Below are 20,398 nucleotides of genomic sequence, written 5' to 3' on the forward strand. Positions count from 1 at the left end.
GCCTCCCGGGTTCACGCCATTCTCCTGCCTTAGCCTCTCCGAGTAGCTGGGACTACAGGCGCCCGCCACCATGTCTGGCTAATTTTTTTTTTTTTTGTATTTTTAGTAGAGATGGGGTTTCACCGTGGTCTCGATCTCCTGACCTCGTGATCTGCCCACCTCCGCCTCCCAAAGTCCTGGGATTACAGGCGTGAGCCACCGTGCCCGGCCACATTTTCTATTTTGTTTCCTTTTTGTTTTTTGGAGACAGGGTCTTGCTCTGTCACCCAGCCTGGCATGCAGTGGTTCAATCATAGCTCACTGCAGCCTCGAATCTCTAGGCTCAAGCGATCCTCCCACTTCCCGAAGCCGTGGGATTACAGGCATGAGCTACAGTGCTTGGTTGATTTTTGCCTTCTTAAAGCACGAGTCCTAGAGCATGGTCCCTCCCCTAAAAGTCTGTAGAGCATTTGGGGATCACAATTGTGTCCATCCCTGGGAGACTGGCAGTGCACACCAGTATATTGAACAGTCTGAGAAGCATCTTAATGCTGTTTAATCCAGCACTCCCCCAAATTAGTAGGCCATACAGTTCTTTTCCTTGTAGCAGGCAGTGCTGGCAGTAAGCATTCCACTTCTGCCCACCCCATATTTGAGGACGGCTGCCCTGAAAGGCAGAACAAAGAAAGGGCAGCAGTGCTCCCAGCTCTGTTATTCTGCATCCTTGCAGCTGGGCCTTTTATCAAAGTGCTGTTCTCAGGCAGGGCGCCGACAAATCCACTGACTACTTGGCACTGTGTGTGGTTTTTGAAAGTCTGTTTGATTTTTTTTTATATATTTTGCAGGTGTTTTCACCTTTAAAAGGCAGCTGCAAATGACCCATTTTTATGATAAAACTAACTCAGAGTACAGGTGTAGCCCCACTGATGTAAACAGCTTATGAGGCTTTGAGGTTTTAGATGACAGTCATCTAAAACACGAGCTTCTCAAATACATCAGCTTCAGGCCTGGGCTGAGCCTGAGGAGCCTCCTAGGAAGTTAGAGATTTTCGAGCTCAAAGGGCTCAGGAGAGGCCCAATAGTTTTCATGCTTCATTAACCTGAAGGCTTCCCGACAATCGTCGAGGGGTTCCTCAAATGCTCGACTACAAAATAAAATGTTATTTGACCACTTCTAGGCATTTTGTCCTGAAAAATTTAAAGCATACAGAAAAGCTGAAAAAAGATTACTGTGAACACTCATAAACCCACTAGCTAGATTCTACAACTATTTATACTATAAAAACTAGTGTACTTTAAAAGAAAAAACTAGTGTACCTTTTCTGACACTTTATATACTGTGTTTTAAAGCATTGATAGTCACTTTGATCCCAGAATAAGGTAAAAATTAGTTTATCCTCAAATACTGTGACCTGCCTCTCCGTTTTCATTGATCCTAAGCACAGTTCTAGTCAAATCCTTCAAACACTGAGGTCTGACCTGCCCATTTTAGCAGGAAAACATTATCTTCCCTCCTGTCCCATGGTACCCTGGGGCTTCACTCTGCCCTTAGGCCACAGACCTATCTCCATGTTGGTGTCATTGACAGCCACTCCTGTGGGGTCCCATGCAGGCTTACCTGCAGCTGCAGCTGACGTGGCCCCGCCCAGGCACTTCCAGAGGGGTTCCATCCTGGGCCACCTGCTGGGCCCATCCTCCAGCCCATCCCATAGTTGCAATCCAGTCGCTCATCCAGACAAACCTTCAGGTCCCTCCGAGGTGTGTCTGCTACAGTAACCATGACCGTTGATCCATCTCATGAGTTTCCAGACCATTGCACCTCCGCTGGGAAGGGCCAGGCCTCAGCCTTTCCTTGGAAGCTCCTTGGTGCCTCTGCAATTTGCCTACCTCCTCTTGGGGCAGCCAGCACTGCCACCATGGGCCACTTAGAGGGGAAGAAGGGAGCTGTGGACTCCAAAGGCCCCATCACGTTCTCTTCTCCTCCTCAGGGCCTTCTCTTTTTTTTTCTTTCTTTCTTTTTTTTTTTTTTTCCTGAGACGCAGTCTCGCACTGTCGCCAGGCTGGAGTGCAGTGGTGCAATCTCGGCTCACTGCAACCTCCTCCTCCCGGGTTCAAGGGATTCTCCTGCCTCAGCCTCCCGAGTAGCTGGGACTACAGGCACATGCCACCACACTCAGCTAATTTTTGTATTTTTAGTAGAGACGTAGTTTCACTGCGTTGGCCAGGATGGTCTTGATCTCTTGATCTCGTGATGCACCCGCCTCGGCCTCCCAGAATTCTGGGATTACAGGCGTGAGCCACTGCCCCCGGCCAGGGCCTTTTCTCCTATTAAAAAATGTTTTAGTTACTCTTCAGCACTTAAGTACGTATTCTGTAAAAGAAAATACCAGTTTAGCTTGTTTTATATACTGGAATCCTGTCATCAATTTTACCTGATAGAAGGGGTATATTACAGGAACAGGTTTGATGGATACTAATCTCATCCATGACCCTTGTCATGTGGACAGAAAGTAAACCAGAAGAGGCTGAGCAGCTCACCTGGCATCACAGCCACCTATGGGAAAGGAGACCCCACCTGGCCAGCTTCCCCTAGTAAAATGGAAGCAGAGGTCATTTACAAGACAAATATCATGACTTGAGATGCAAACTGAATGCTCACTTTTATCTGTCCTTCCCAAATGTCGTTGAACTTCAGAAAATCTGTAACAGGCCAAAAAAGTGCAAGAACAAAAATGTTGAGTAATTTTCGAAATAGGAGAAGGGAGGTGGGTTGACTGATGAGGAAGGAGATCTGAGGAGACAGAAATTGAACTGTACACAGAAGGTGGCTGGGGAGGGTGGAGCTGTTTCTCAGAGAGGCTCCGCATTGAGGCCGGCAGGTACAGAGAGCAGAGGGGCTGTGGAAAGGACCAGGGAGATTGACCAATGGCCATTGCAAGAATAGCTGTGCCAGGGACCAGAGGTCTCCTGCCTGACTCCCTCCTGCCCCTCACCCCATGTGCACAGAGCAGCTGGCTGCAGGAATTAATGGCCCAGAGCTCGTTTTCTCACAAAGGGGGTGCTTTACATCAGGGGTTCCCAACCCCCAGGCTGCAGATCGGTACTGGTCTGTGGCCTGTTAGGAACTGGGTCGTACAGCAGGAGGTGAGTGGCAAGCAAGCATTACCACCTGAGCTCTGTCTCCTGTCTGATCAGCAGTGGCATTAGATTCCCATAGGAATGTGAGCCCTATTGTGAACTGTGCAGGAGAGAGGTCTAGGTTGCATGCTCCTAATGAGAATCTAATGCCTGATGATCTGAGGTGGAAGTTTCATTCTGAAATCATCCCCACCACCCCCTGGTCCGTGGAAAAATTGTCTTCTACAAAACCAGTCCCTGGTGCCAAAAAGGCTGGGACCACTGCTTTACATGGTAAGGCTCCTGGCATGGGTGAGGCGGGCTGTTGGCATCACTATCCAATTTTAGGTGTTTTGAACATTTTCTAATTTATCAATTAAAATGTTCATAGTTGGGCCAGGTACAGTGGCTCACACTTGTAATCCCAGCACTTTCGGAGGCTGAGGCAGGAGGATCACTTGAACCCAAGAGTTTGAGACCAGCCTGGGCAACATAGTGACATCCCATCTCTTTTTTAAAAAATTAAATTTAAAAAATAAGATGTTCATAGTCTGGGGCTCCCATGGCTTTCCACAGGCAGGATGACCCTGGATCTCAATCCAAGGTCATTCACCACAATCCCCATCCCACCTTGGAAAATTTCTCTGGCACTAGAGGAAATAAACTCAGCTTCTGGTTTCCCCCTCAGTCCCCGAGCCTCCGCCCACATTGTGGCTCTGCGTCCTTTTCTAGAGGATCTGCGTGCTATTTAAAATGCTTTGTCATAAAGCAGAACTCTTCCCTCCTTTCTGTCACTGTAGGAGGGGAGAGGAGTCCCTCCATTTTGACTCTAAAGTTTTCTCCTGACTTGCACTATACCAGCCTTTCTACCCAATCGCCCAAGCATTTCTCAGCTAAAGTGATCCTTAGTAGTTTGAATTCTTGTCACAATCTGTTCAGGCTGCTATAACAAAATACCATAGGCTGGGTGGTTTATAAACAAAGGAAATTAATTTATTAGAGTTCTGGAGGCCGTTCGGAAGTCCAAGGTCAGGAATGCAGTAGCTTTGGTGTCTGGTGAGTGTCTGCTTTGTGGTTCGTAGATGGCTGTCTTCTTGCTGCACAGTCACTTGGCAGAAGGGGTGAGGGAATCTCTCTGGGGCCACTAATCCCATTCATGAGGGCTTCCTCCCCCTCATGACTTCATTTCCCAAAGGGCCCATCTTCAAACACCATCGGATTGGGGATTCAATTTCAACATAAGACATTTGGGGGGACACAGACATTCAGTCCATAGTGGTTCTCAGTGCCTAACATTCTTTGAATGCCAAGAATGAGAGCATAGAGTAGATGTGAGAGAGTCCCTGTGGACCTAACTGTCCATTGCTGGTGTCATGGAAAGACTGTGGGCTCTGAAGATGGACAGTCTTGCTCAAGTCCTGAGTCTACTAATTACTGGCTTTGTGTCTTCCAGCAAATGATTTAATCTCCAGTCTCAGTTTCCTCAACTCTAAAATGGAGATTATACTACCTATTGTTTATACCAAGCTTGCACATAGTGGATAATCAGCAAATATTAAAAATCCTCTGCTCTCTCTCATTCCACAATTCCTTGAGAAGTTGAAGCACAGTGGGAGAAGAAATGAGCTCCCACCCAAGCTTTTGCTCATCTGTGAGGAGTCTAGGTCTGTGATATCGTCAGAGGAGTGTGAAAGGAGGAATTTTCTTGAGACATTCTCCATGTAGTCTCCATCTTTCAGACTATGATCATGTAAAGGAAGCCAAGAGTTTTCACATACACCATCACCACTCCACACATCACCTACCGTTCTCCTTGTCTTGAAAGGTTGATGTGTGTTGCCCAGTGGATGTTGAGCCAATCAGAGCTAGAAGGAGAAACCTTAGGCAACCACCTCTTTTTTCCCTCACTACTTATATGGGATGAGATCTGCGAGCATCCCAGAACAAACCTCGAAGTGTAAACAATTATTTTGTACATCCAGAGAGAAGAGTTTCAAGATAGCTGACTAGAGACACCTGGCACTTCTGCACAAAGAAGGACCAAAACTGAACAATCACATAACAAGTGGAGCTTCTAAGAGAACAATGGAATTCATCAGAGAAGTGACAGGGAACATCTGAGGCTTGGAAGGAGAGGGAAGCAAAGCAGCTGGCCCAGCTGCGATCAGCTCGGAGCCAGGAGAAACCCCCCAATGCAGAGAGAAGGTAAGCAAGAGATCTTCAGCAGTCTACATTGCCACTGCTGACTCTTACAGTCCTAGCCACAGGAGAGCCCCTCAGCCCTTGTGGGCCCTGAGACTAGTCTAAGGAGCATCCTCAAGTCCTCCAATGCCATTAGTCCAGAGAAGAACTTCACTCTGGGTCCCCCACACACCCCTAGACCAAGGCACCTGCAGCATGGCACTATTTTGAGAGTCCAGCCTCCACCAGACTACATCCTTCCCTGGGACTCAACAGCCCTTGTATCTCCACATCCCAAGGCTGCAGCATCACAACACTGGCTGGACCCAGCAGTATAGCCAGATTCCCAGGACTCTGACTCATACAGTATTCTATACCGCAGGGAATCAGTGGTGCTGTGCACTGGGGAGGCAGTCACCAGAACAAAGGGAACTGGAATTCATGCTCCCCAAAGCCTGAGAGCCACCTGGGTTGGGCCACTGCCGTTGACAGCAACCCCATCCCCCAACTTCCAGCAGCAAGGCCACTGTGCACCTGCACATACCTTCAAGGGACCTGGGAACTGGTTTGCCAGGCACCATCCTGGAAACTGAAAACAGGTCTGCTGCACCTGTCACCACCACTGGCACCCAAGCATGCCATAAAGGGGACCTGAGGATCAACCTGCCCTGCCCACCACAGCTGGCAAGTGCATGCACCATCAGGTAGGCCACCTGTCCACCACCTCTGCCCACACTAATGCATGTTGTTAAGGTGACCATGGGATCAGCCCATTCCACCTGCCACTTCTAGTGGCTTCATGTGCCATCGTGGGTTCTGATGACAGGCCTGCCCCCTACTCTGCCACTGCTGCTGGTACCCAGACATACCATCTGAGGGCCTGGGGATCAACCTGTTCAACCCACCACAGCCTGTGCCTGTGTGTACCCTTGAGAGAGCTGAGGATAGGTCTATACTGCCCAGTGTTATCCCTGCCAGTTGCCATGTACATTGTCTGGGGCCTGGTGATCAATCCACTCCACCTGCTGCCATTAGCATCTGCACATGCCTCTGCTGGTCTGAGAAGAGACCTGCCCAGTCTGCCGGAGTTTGCACATGTTGTCCAGGCATCTGGGGATTGACCAGCCCTGCCTGCTGTAGCCTGCATCTATGTGCACTATTGTGGGGCCTAAGGGCAGGCCCACCCTGGCTGACACAGCCTCTATCCGTGACCACATGCAATGTCCAGGGTCCTGGGGATCAATCCACCCCACCCACTGAGCAGGTCATGCACACTGCTGTGGAGCGGGGGTTGGGGAGGAAGATCAGCAGGCTTGACCCACAACTACCACCACTGGGGCCCAAAGACTGCCCGACCTGGCATCCCCATCCCCAGCAAAGCCTCACCACAGCCTCCACAAACAACCACAGCCCAATCCACTGAGGAACTTACAGATACCACTGACACTGATTATAGCTGAAGAAACATGGAAACTAAACTATGCCCCCACCCAAAATAAAAGCCAAAGCATCCTACCCAACCAATACTATAGATACATCTATCAGGAAAAGTCTTTTCCTATGAAAGCCAATCCATAAAATTGAAAGAAGAGACAGTTACACCAGATGCACAAGTATGAGTGTAAGGATACAAGAAACATGAAAAAGCAAGGAAACAGAATGGCTCTGAAGGAACACAATAATTCTCTAGGAACAGGTTTGAATGAAAAAGCAATACATGAAATGCCCAAAAAAGAATTTTAAGTAATGTTATTAAACAAGTTCAATGAGATACAAGAGAACATAGAACAAAAACTGCAGAATACATTCTTCTTGTCAGCACATGGAACATTCTCCAGGATAGGCCATATGTTTGGCCACAAAATAAATCTCAACAAATTTTAAAATTAAGATAATATCAAGTACCTTTTCAGACTACAATGGAATAAAACTAGAAATAAATAATAATACAGATGATCTGATTAAGAAATTCAACATAGATATCATAAAAAAGAACCAAACAGAAATCCTGGGACTGAAGGGTTCAATGAATGAAGTTAAAAATATAATCAAGAGTTTCAACAGTAGACTAGACCAAGCAGAAGAAAGAATTTCTGAATTCGAAGACAGGTCTTTTGAATTAACCCAGTCCAACCCCCCCAAAAAAGAAGATCAAGAACAAAGAACAAAAGAGAAAGAGAGCCTATGAGACAACATAAATGAAATTTGAATATTGGGTGTTCTAGAAGAAAAAGAGATGGGCAAAGGCATAGTAAACCATTTAATGAAATAATAGCTGAAAACTTCCTACATTTTGGAAGAGATCTAGACATCCAGATACAGGAAGCTTAAAGATACCCAAATAGATTGAACCCGAAAAAGTCTTCCCCAAGGTATATTATCGCTTGAGGAACATTTCAGCTTATAACTGTCAAAAGCCAGACAAAAAAAGAATTCTAAAATCAACAAGAGAAAAGTGTCAAATCACATATAAGGGAACTCCCATCAAACTAATAGTTTTCTCAGCAGAAACCTTACAGGCCAGGAGAGAATGTGATAATACATTAAAAGTGCTAAAGGAAAAAGAAAACTGTCACCCAAGAACACTATACTCGGCAAAGTTGTCCTTCAAAAATGAAAGAGTAATAAAGTCTTTCCCAGCCAAGCAAAAGCTGAGGGCATTCATCACCACTAACTATACCAGCCCTACAAGAAATGCTTAACATGTTCTACATCTGAAAACAAAGGGATGATATTTTCATCATGAAAACATGAAACTCACTGGTGGAGCAGATACAAATGAGAAAAAGAAAGGAATCAAATGTTACCACTACAGAAAACCACCAAACCACAATGATAACCAATAAGAGAGGAAGAAATGAACAAAGGATGCACAAAACAAGTAGAAAACAATTAACAAAATGGCAAGAATAAGTCCTCACCTATCAGTAATAACCTTGAATGGGAACTGATTACATTTCCCACTTGAAAGATATAGACTAGCTGGGCCGGGCACAGTGGCTCACATCTATAATCCCAGCACTTTGGGAGGCTGAGGTGAGTAGATCACCAGGTCAGGAGTTCAAGACCAGCCTGGCCAACATGGTGAAACCCTGTCTGCACTAAAAATACAAAAATTAGCTGGGCATGGTGGCACCTGCCTGTAATCCCAGCTACTCGGGAAGCTAAGGCAGGAGAATTGCTTGAACCGGGACCCAGGAGGCGGAGGTGGCAGTGAGCCGAGATCGCGCCACTGCACTCCAGCCTGGGCTATGGAGTGAGACTCCATCTCAAGAAAAAAAAACAAAGTTATAGACTAGCTGAGTCCATTTTTTTTTTAATTTCCATAGGTTATTGGTGAACAGGTGATGTTTGGTTACATTATTAAGTTCTTTATTGGTGATTTGTGAGATTTTGATGCACCCATCACCCAAGCAGAATACACTGCACCCTAGTTGTAGTCTTTTATCCCTCACCTCCTTCCCACCCTTTCCCCCAGAGTCCCCAAAGTCCATTGTGTCATTCTTATGCTTTTCATCCTCACAGCTTAGCTCCCGCTTATGAGTGAGAACATATGGTGTTTGGTTTTCCATTCCTGAGTTACTTCACTTAGAAGTAAGTCTCCAATCTCATCCAGGTCACTGCAAATGCCATCAGTTCATTCCTTTTTATGGCTGAGTAGTATTCCATCATATATATAATATATAATATATATAAAACACACACATATAATACATGTATATATAAAACACAGTTTCTTTATCCACTCGTTGATTGATGGGCATTTGGGTTGGTGCCACTGAATGCATTTTTCAAAATAACCCAACTATATGGTGCCAACAAGAAACTCACTTCACTTGTAAAGACACATACAGACTGAAATTGAAGGATGGAAAAAGATATTCCACACATTTCACACAAATGGAAACCAAAAGTGAGCAGGAATAGCTATAGTTATATCTGATAAAACAGACTTTAAGTCAAAAACTATAAAAAGAAAAAAAGGTCATTATATATGACAAATGGATCAATTCAGCAAGGGGATATATTAGATTGGTACAAAAGTAATTGTAGTTTTTGACATTAAAAGCAAGAACTGCAATTATTTTACACCAACCTATAACAATGCTTGATATACATGTACCCCACACTCGAGCACCCAGCTATATAAGGCAAATATTACATCTATAGGGAGAGATAGACTTCAATACAATAATAGTTGGGGACTTCAACAATCTACTCCCAGCATTTAACAGATCACCTAGACAGAAGAATCAACGAAGAAACATTGGATTTTAACTGGAATTTAGTAAGAACAGAAAATAAATAAACTGGACTTTAAATCAAATTTGACTTAACATTTAAAAAACATTTTATTTTATCCAAAAGCTGCAGAATACACATTCTTCTCATCAGCACATGGAACAGTCTCCAGGATAGGCCATATGTTAGGCCACAAAATAAATCTCAACACGTTTTAAAATTAAGATCAAATCAAGCATCTTTTTAAACTACAATGGAATAAAACTAGAAATGACAAGAGGAGCTTTGGAAACTGTACAAATACATGGAAATTAAACAATATACTCCTGAATGACCACTGGGTCGATTAAGAAATTGAGAGGAAATTTTTAAAAATAAGTTTAAACAAATGAAAATAGGAATGCAACATACCCACACCTATGGGATACAGAAAAGAAGTGCTAAAATGGAAGTCCAGAGCACTAAATGCCTACATCACAAAAGCAGAAATATTTTAAATAAACAGCCTAGTGATACACCTCAAGGAACTAGAAAACCAATGACAAACCAAACCCAAAATTAGTAGAAGGAAAAGTATAGTAAATATCAGAACAAAAACAAAATAGAGACTAAAAAACAATACAAAGGATCAATGAGACAAAAAGTGCGTTTTTTTAAAAAAAAAAATACACAAAATTGATAAACCTCCTAGATAGACTAACCATGAAAAAAGGGAGAAGACTCAAAATCAGAAATGAAAAATAAGACATTATAACTGATACCACAGAAACACAAAGGATCATCAGGGATTACTATGAACAACTATATGCCAACAAAATGGAAAACCTAGAGGAAATGGGTAAATTCCTGGACACATACAACCTTCCAAGATTGAACCTGGAAGAAATAGAAAACCTGAACAGACCAACAACTGGTAATGAGATTGAATCAGTAGTAAGTCTCCCAACAAAGAGAAGCCCAGTAGTGGATAACTTTATTGCTGAACCCTACCAAACTTAGAGAGAAAAACTAACACCAATTCTTCACAAACTGTTTAAAAAACAGTTGAAGAGGAGGGAATTTTTCCTAACTCATTCTGCAAGGCCAGCACAACCCTGACACCAAAACCAGAGAAGGACACAACAAAAAAGAAAGCTACAGGCCAATATCCCTGATGAACACAGGCATAAAAATCATCAACAAAATGCTAGCAAGCTGAATTCAACAATACACCAAAAAAGAGAATATACTATGATCAAGTGTGATTTACCCAAAGATGCAAGGATGGTTCACATGCAAATCAATAAATGTGATAGATGACATCATAGAATGAAGGAAAAAACTATATGATTATCTCAATAGATGCAGAAAATTGATAAATTCAATATGCCTTCCTGATAAAAAAAACTCTCAACAAATTAGACATACAAGGAACATACCTCAACATAATAAAGGCCATATATGACAGATTCACAGCTGACATCATACTAAATGGGGAAAAGCTGAAAGACCTTCTTCTAAAAACGGAACCAGAACAGGATGACCACTTTCACCACTCTTATTCAACATAGCACTAGAAGTTCTAGCCAGAGCAATCAGGCAAGAGAAATAAAAGGCATCTAAATTGGAAAAGAGTAAGTCAAATTGTCTCTTTCTGTAGATAGCATGATCTTATATGTAGAACAACCTAAAGACTTTACCAAGAAAAACCCTTACAACTGATAAATTCAGTAAAATTTCAGAATACAGTATTAGTAGTATTTTGATGCATCAATGATGAAAAAGCTGAAAAATCAAGAAGACAATCCCATTTACAATAATTAAAAGATAAAACACCTCAGATCTAACCAAAAAGGTGAAAGGTCTCTACAAGGGAAACTACAAAACACTAATGAAAGAAATAAACAAATGGAAAGGCACTCCATGTGCATGAATCAGAAGAATTAATATCATTAAAATGACCATACTACCCAAAGTAAACTTGATTCAAAGCAATCTCTATCAAAATACTATTGTCATTTGTCACAGAAATTGAAAACAAAAATACCAAAGTTCATATGAAATCAAAAAAGAATCAGAATAGCCAAAGCAACCCTGAGCAAAAAAGAAAAAGCTGGAAGCATCACACTACTTAACTTCAAAACATTACAGGGCTATGGTAACCCAAAGAGCATAGTATTGGTATAAACAGACACACAGACCAATGGAACAGAATAGAAAACCGAGAAATAAATCCATATATTTACCACCAACTGATTTTCACCAAAGGTGCCAAGAATATATATTGGGGAAAGGATAACCCTCTTCAATAAAGGGTACTGAGAAAACTGAACATTCATCTGCAGAATAATGGAACTAGACCCCTAATGTCTCACCATATACAAAAATTAAAATGATTAAAGGCCTAAATATAAGACCTTAAATTATGAAACTACTGGAAGAAACCACAGGGGAAATGTTTCAGGACATAGGTCAAGGCAAAAATTTTGTGGCTAAGATCTCAAAAATAAAAATAGACAAATGGGACTATATTAAGCTAAAAAGATTCTGCAAAACAAAGGAAACAGTCAACAGAGTGAAGAGACAATCTGTAGAACAGAGGAAAATATGTGCAAACTATTTTATCCAACAAGGGACTAATATTCAGAATATACAAGGAACTCAACAGCAAAAAAAAAAAAAAAAAAAAAAAAAATCCCTGTTAAAAAGTAGGCAAAGGACATGAAGAGACATTTCTCAAAAGAAGACATACAAATGGCCAAGTATATGAAAAAATGTTTAACATCACTAGCCATCAGGGAAATGCATATCAAAACCACAGTGAGATATCACCCCAATTAGAATGACTATTATTAAAAAGACCAAAAAAAAAATGCTGGCAAGAATATGGAGAAAAGGGAACTCTTACACACTGTTGGTGGGTATATAAATCACTACAGTCATTATGAAAAACAGTATAGAGGTTTCTCAAAAAAACTGAAAGTAGAACTACCATATGATCTAGCCATCCCCACTACTGGGTATTTACCCAAAAGACAGCAAATCGGTATATCACAGGGACACTTGACCTCCATGTTTACCGAAGCACTATTCACAATAGCCAACATATGGAATCATGTAAGTGTCTATCAATGAATGAATGAAGAAAGAAAATGAGACATACTTATACAATGGAATACTGTTTTGCTATTAAAAAAATGAAATTCCATCATTTGCAACAACATTAAAAAATGAAATTCCAGGCCGGGCGCGGTGGCTCACGCTTGTAATCCCAGCACTTTGGGATGCCGAGGCGGGTGGATCACGAGGTCAGGAGATCGAGACCACAGTGAAACCCCGTCTCTACTAAAAATACAAATTAGCCGGGCATGGTGGCGGGCACCTGTAGTCCCAGCTACTCGGAGAGGCTGAGGCAGAATGGCGTGAACCCGGGAGGCGGAGCTTGCAGTGAGCCGAGATTGCACCACTGCACTCCAGCCTGGGCGACAGAGGGAGACTCTGTCTCAAAAAAAAAAAAAAAAAAAAACGAAATTCCATCATTTGCAGCAACAGGAGTTGGAACTCAAGGTCATTATGTTAAGTGAAATAAGCCAGGAAAACAAATATCACATGTTCTCAGCAATATATGGGAGCTAAAAAAGGTGATCTCATGCAAGTAGAAGGAAGATTGATAATTACCAGAGGCTGGGAAGTTGCAGGGGTTGGGGCAACAGGGTGTCAGGAAGAGAGGTTGGTTAATGGGTACAAAGTTACAGCTCGAAAGAAGGAATAATTTATATTGTTAACAGCACAGTAGGGTGACTATAGTTAATAATATATTTTATAATAGCTAGAAGAGAATATTTATTATTATACTTTAAGTTCTGGGGTACATGTGCAGAACTTGCAGGTTTGTTACATAGGTATACACGTGCCGTGGTGGTTTGCTGTACCCATCAACCCATCGTCTACATTAGGTGTTTCTCCTAATGCCGTCCCTCCCCTAACCCCCAACCCCCGACAGGTCGTGGTGTGTGATGTTCCCCTCCCTGTGTCCATGTGTTCTCATTGTTCAACTCCCACTTATGAGTGAGAACATGCAGTGTTTGGTTTTCTGTTCTTGTGTTAGTTTGCTGAGAATGATGGTTTCCAGCTTTATCCAAGTGCCTGCAAAGGACATGAACTCATCCTTTTTTTATGGCTGCATAGTATTACATGGTGTATATGTGCCACATTTTCTTTATCCAGTCTATCATTGATGGGCATTTGGGTTGATTCCAAGTCTTTGCCATTGTGAACAGTGCCGCAATAAACATAGGTGAGCATGAGTCTTTATAGTAGAATGATTTATAATCCTTTGGATATATACCCAGTAATGGGATTGCTGGGTCAAATGGTATTTCTAGTTCTAGATCCTTGTGGAATCACCACACTGTCTTCCACAATGGTTGAACTAATTTACACTTCCACCAACAGTGTAAAAGCATTCCTATTTCTCCACATCCTCTCAAGCATCTGTTGTTTCCTGACTTTTTAATGATCACCATTCTAACTGGCACGAGATGGTTTCTCAATGTGGTTTTGATTTGCATTTCTCTAATGACCAGTGATGATGAGCTTTTTTTCATATGTTTGTTGGCTGCATAAATGTCTTCTTTTGAGAAGTGTCTGTTCATATCCTTTGCCCACTTTTTGATGGGGTTGTTTTTTTCTTGTAAATTTGTTTAAGTTCTTTGTAGATTCCGGATATTAGCACTTTGTCAGATGCATAGATTGTAAAAATTTTCTCCCGTTCTGTAGGTTGCCTGTTCACTGTGGATGATAGTTTCTTTTGCTGTGCAGAAGCTCTTTAGTTTAATTAGATCCCATTTGTCTATTTTGGCTTTTGTTGCCATTGCTTTTGGAGTTTGAGTCATGAAGTCTTTGCCCATGCCTATGTCCTGAATGGTATTGCCTAGGTTTTATTCTAAAGTTTTTATGGTTTTAGGTCTTACGTTTAAGTATTTAATCCATCTTGAGTTGATTGTTGTATAAGGTGTAAGGAAAGGACCCAGTTTCAGCATATGGCTAGCCAGTTTTCCCAACACCATTTATTAAATAGGGAATCCTTTCCCCATTGCTTATTTTTGTCAGGTTTGTGAAAGATCAGATGGTTGTAGATGTGTGGTGTTATTTCTGAGGCCTTTGTTCTGTTCCATTTGTCTACATATCTGTTTTGGTACCAGTACCATGCTGTTTTTGTTACTGTAGCCTTGTAGTATAGTTTGAAGTCAGGTAGCGTGATGCCTCCACCTTTTTTCTTTTTGCTTAGGAATGTCTTGGCTATGTGGGCTCTTTTTTGGTTCCATATGAAATTTAAAGTAGTTTTTTCCAATTCTGTGAAGAAAGGCAATGGTAGCTTGATAGGGACTGCATTGAATCTATAAATTACTTTGGGCAGTATGGATTTTCACAATATTTATTCTTCCTATCCATGAGCATGGAATGTTTTTCCATTTGTTTGTGTCCTCTCTTATTTCCTTGAGCAGTGGTTTGTAGTTCTCCTTGAAGAGATCCTTCACTTCCCTTGTAAGTTGTATTCCTAGGTATTTTATTCTCTTTGTAGCAATTGTGAATGGGAGTTCACTCATGATTTGGCTCTCTGTTTGTCTGTATTGGTGTATAGGAATGCTTGTGATTTTTGCACATTGCTTTTGTATCCTGAGACTTTGCTGAAGTTGCTTATCAGCTTAAGGAGATTTTGGGCTGAGACAATGGGGTTTTCTAAATATACAGTCATGCTGTCTGCAAGCAGAGACAATTTACTTCCTCTTTTCCTAACTGAATACCCTTTATTTCTTTATTTCTTTCTCTTGCCTGATTGCCTTGGCCAGAACTTCCAATACTATGTTGAATAGGAATGGTGAGAGAGGGCATCCTTGTCTTGTGCTGGTTTTCAAGGGAAATGCTTCCAGCTTTTGCCCATTCAGTATGATATTGGCTGTGGGTTTGTCATAAATAGCTCTTATTATTTTGAGATATGTTCCATCAATACCTAGTTTATTGAGAGTTTTTATCATGAAGGGCTATTGAATTTTGTCAAAGACCTTTTCTGCATCTAATGAGATAATCATGTGGTTTTTGTCATTGGTTCTCTTTATGTAATGTGTTATGTTTATTGTTTTGTGTATGTTGAACCAGCCTTGCATCCCAGGGATGAAGCCAGCTTGATCATGGTGCATAAGCTTTTTGATGTGCTCCTGGATTCGGTTGGCCAGTACTTTATTGAGAATTTTCACATTGATGTTCATCAGGGATATTGGTCTGAAATTTTCTTTTTTTGTTGTGTCTCTGCCAGGTTTTGGTATCAGGATGATGCTGGCTTCATAAAATGAGTTAGGGAGGATTCCCTCTTTTTCTATTGTTTGGAATAGTTTCAGAAGGAATGTTACCAGCTCCTGTTTGTACTTCTGGTAGAATTCGGCTGTGAATCTCTCTGGTCCTGGACTCTTATCGGTTGGTAGGCTATTAATTGCTGCCTCAGTTTCAGAACTTGTTATAGGTCTATTCAGGGATTTGAACTCTTTCTGGTTTAGTCTTGGGAGGGTGTATATGTCCAGAAATTTGTCCATTTAGAAGAGAAAATTTTTAATGTTCCTAGCACAAGAGAAAGATAAATGACTGAGAGATATCCTAAATACCCTCGTTCGATCATTACACCTTGCATAATTGTCTCAAAATATGACATATACCCCATAAATGCATATAATTGTTACGTGTCTACTAACAAAATTTTAAAAATAAGGACTGGATGTGGGTGATGAATAAATGAGGATTCGGTATACTATTTTCTCTACTTATGTTCAAAATATTTTATAATAAGTTAAAATGAATAATAAAATAACCAAAAAAGATCTCAAAAACCACTATATTTTGTACATTCATATTACAGGCACACTTTATTTTATTGTACTTGGCTTTATTGCTCTTTGTAGGTATTGAGTTTTTTACATATTGAAGGTTTGTGACAACCCTGTATCAAGGAAGTCTATCAGTGCCATTTTTTCCAACAGCATGTGCTCACTTTTTATCTCTATGTCTCAATTTGGTAATTCACACAATATTTCAGACTTTTTCATTAATAAACAACTGTTATGGTGATCTGTGATCGGTGATCTTTGATGTTACTGTTGTACTATAGGGTGCCAATAACTATGCCTATACAAGATGGTGTACATAATCAATAAATGTGTGTTCTGACTGCCTTGCCCTCCATTCCCTCATCTCTTTCCCACTCTATTCCCTGACACACAACAAACAATAATGAAATTAGGCCAGTTAGTAACCCTACAATGGCCTATAAGTGTTCAAGTGAAAGGAAGAGTTGTATGTCACTCATTTTAAATCAAAAGCTAGAAATGAGTAAGTTTAGTGAGGAAGGCATGCCAAAAGCTGAAACAGGCTGAAAGCTAGGCCTCTTGCACCGAGTAGCCAACTTGTGAATGCAAAGGAGAAGTTCTTGAAGGAAATTAAAAGTGCTATTCCAGTGACACACAATGCTGATATAGTCTTCAATTCTATGGAGGCTGAAAGAGGTGAGGAAACTGCAGAAAAAAAGTTTGAAGCTAGCAGAGGTTGGTTTATGTGGTTTAAGAAAAGAAGTCATCTCCATAGCTTGGAAGTACAGGGTGCAGCAGAAAGTGCTGATGTAGAAGCTGCAGCAAGTAATCCAGAAGATCTAGCTGAGACCACTAAGGAGGGTGGCTACACTTGACAACAGAGCTTGCATGTAGACAAAACAGGCTTCTACTGGAAGAAGATGCCATCTAGGACTTTATAGCTTGAGAGGAAAAGTCAGCACTTGGCTTTAAAGCTTCAAAGGACAGACTAACCCTCTAGTTAGGGGCTAATATAGTTGGTGAGCTAAGTTGAAGCCAGTGCTCATTTATCATTCTAAAAATCCTAGGGCCCTTAAGAATTATGCTAAATCTACTCTGCCTTTATCCTATAAATGGAACAACAAAGCTTGGATGACAACACATCTTTTTACAGCGTGGTTGGCTTAGTGTTTTAAGCGCACTGCTTCTCAGCAAAAAAGATTCCTTTCAAAATATTATTGCTTATTGACAAAAGACCAAATCACCCAAGAGCTCTGATGGAGGCATAGAAGATTATTGGTTTTTTCATGCCTGCTAACACACATTCATTCTGCAGCCCATGGATCAAGGAGTCATTTTGACTTTCAAGTCTTATTGTTTATGACATACATTTTGTAAGGCTATAGCTGTCATGGACAGTGATTCCTCTCATGGATCTGGGCAAAGTAAATTGAAAACCTTCTGGAAAGGATTTACTATTCTAGATGCTGTTAAGAACATTTGTGATTCATGGGAGGCAGTCAAAATACCAACATTAACAGGAGCTTGGAAGAAGTTGATTCCAACCTTATGGATGACTTGAACCCCTTCATGGAGGGGTTCAAGACATCAGTGGAGGAAATAACGGTGGATGTGGTGGAAATAGCAAGATAAATATAATTGGAAGTGGAACCTGAAGTTGTGACTGAATTGCTACAATCTCATAGTAAAACTTTAATGGATGAAGTATTTCTTCCTATGGATGAGTGAAGAAAGTGGTTTCTTGAGATGGAATCTACTCCCACTAAAGATGCTGTGAATATTGTTGAAATTACAACACAGGATTCAGAATATATCATAAACTTAGTTGGTAAAGTAATGGCAGGGTTTGAGAGGTTTAACTGCAATTTTGAAAGAAGTCCTACTATTGGTAAAATTCTGTCAAACAGCGTCGCATGCTACAGAGAAATCTTTCCTGAAAGAAAGTCAATCAATGCAGCAGACTTCCTTGTTGTCTTATTTTAAGAAATTGCCACAGCCAGTCCAACCTTTAGCAACTACCACCCTGATCAGTTAGCAGCCATCAACACTGGGAAAACACCCTCCACCAGCAAAAAGTTTATGACCCACTGAAAGCCCAGATAACTGTTAGCATTTTTAGCAATAAAATTTTTTTGTTTGTTTGTTTTTAGACAGAGTCTCACTCTGTCACCCAGGCTGGAGTGCAGCGGCACGATCTTGGCTCACTGCAATCTCTGCCTCCTGGATTCAAGTGATTCTCCCACCTCAGCCTCCTGAATAGCTGGGACTACAGGCGCCCGCCACCATGCCCGGCTGATTTTTGTATTTTTAGTAGAGACGGGGGTTTCACCATATTGGTCAGGCTGGTCTCAAACTCCTGACCTTGTGATCCGCCCGCCTCTGCCTCCCAAAGTGCTGGGATTACAGGTGTGAGCCACTATGTCCGGCCACAATAAAGTATTTTTTAATGAAGCTATGTACATTGTGGCTTTTAGACATAATGCTGTTGTGCATTTCATAGACTACAGTATAATGTAAACAACTTCTATATGTAGTGGGCAACCAAAAATGTGTATGGCTCACTTTATTGCAGTCACTTAATTGTGGTGTTCTGGAACTGAACCTGCAACATTTCCCAGGTATGCCTGTACTTCAGGCGTTTCTTTTGCCCCCTACCCCGTAACTTTTTATTGTAATGCTCATGTCTCAGATGGGCTGTGCAGAAGTGTCCAGAAAGGATCTCGTTCTACTCCTGTGCCTGTGTGGAAGGGGCCCAGTGCCCTCCTACAAATGGTGTGGTGGGTGCAAGGATGATTATCAAGACACCCCCCACCCCCAAGAAGAAGGTGAAGGGAATTAGATTTGAGTCCTGTTGGATCGCCTCCCTAGGAGATCTCCCTCTGATGCCAGCCCTGAAGATCCAGGCTTCACTTTTACAAAAAAAGAAGTATATTCTTGTGCAGGTCTCAAGAGTATAATGAAGGAGGAGCAATGTGGCTTGGTCTGTTTTCAACAGTGACAGGAATGCTGGAGAGCACTGTCTTTGTCTTTCTCCCTGGACTCCAGAAATCACAAACAGTGCTGATATCATTTGCCACAGACCTAGTATTCAGTGCACATGGGAACAGAAGATTGATAACAAGTATGTACCTGTGAAAACTGCCTGGGTGCAGCCCTTACTAACGACAATCCTTCATGTTTTTGTAGAAGAAAGGAATTTTGCATCTTACTTTAAAGCTTACATGGGGAAAAGCTTTTAGATGTATATTCTTTACCAGCACTGGCCACTAAAGGTATAATGTGAACCAGTGCACTGCTTTAAATTTTCATTACAAAGATTAATCAAAAAAATTTATTTTAATGATATTCAGCCTAATATATCAAAGTATTATTTCAACATGTAATGATATAAAAATATATGAATGAGAAATGTTACTTTTTTCCATATTCAAAATCCAGTTTGTATAACCCATACTCATTGCACAGTTCCACTTGGAGCAGCCACATTTCAAGGGCTGTAAGAGCTGGTAGTGCTGGTGAGTGATTTGTTGGACAGCGCAGAACCAGAGTGCATAGGGAAACGCTCAGTTCCTGGGTTCTGGGTGGTTACACAAGATCCAGTGCTGGGTGGTCAGCCCTGAAATGGCATCAGGTGCTGCTGGGGACACCCAAGAGAAGAGGCGGAGGACTGGTGGGACCTCAAGAGCACCCTCAGGTCGGGGAGGTAACACTAGGACCAGCCTGAGGTCTCCGGCCCCAAATGTGCCCCATCCACAAGTCGTTGACACCAACCCCCAAGGGGAAGCTCAGGGGTCCCTGGAAGGAGTGAGATGCTCTCAGCAAATGGAAGTAGGTGACAATGCAATCGTTGCTCGTCTTTTTCTTTATTACCATCCTTGTCAGTGTGGGTGCACAGAAATGTAAGAAGCGGACAGAGGGCAGAAATCCTGGCTTCTCATCCAACCGCATTTCCAAAGGTCTGCTGACCACCTGGGTGCTACGCCAAGTTTCTCCCCTCAAGGGTGCAGGTTTGTACTTAAAGGTTTCTGGGACCTCTGGCACCCG

This window comes from Nomascus leucogenys, chromosome 17, assembly GCF_006542625.1.
Source record: "Nomascus leucogenys isolate Asia chromosome 17, Asia_NLE_v1, whole genome shotgun sequence".
Taxonomy (NCBI): domain Eukaryota; kingdom Metazoa; phylum Chordata; class Mammalia; order Primates; family Hylobatidae; genus Nomascus; species Nomascus leucogenys.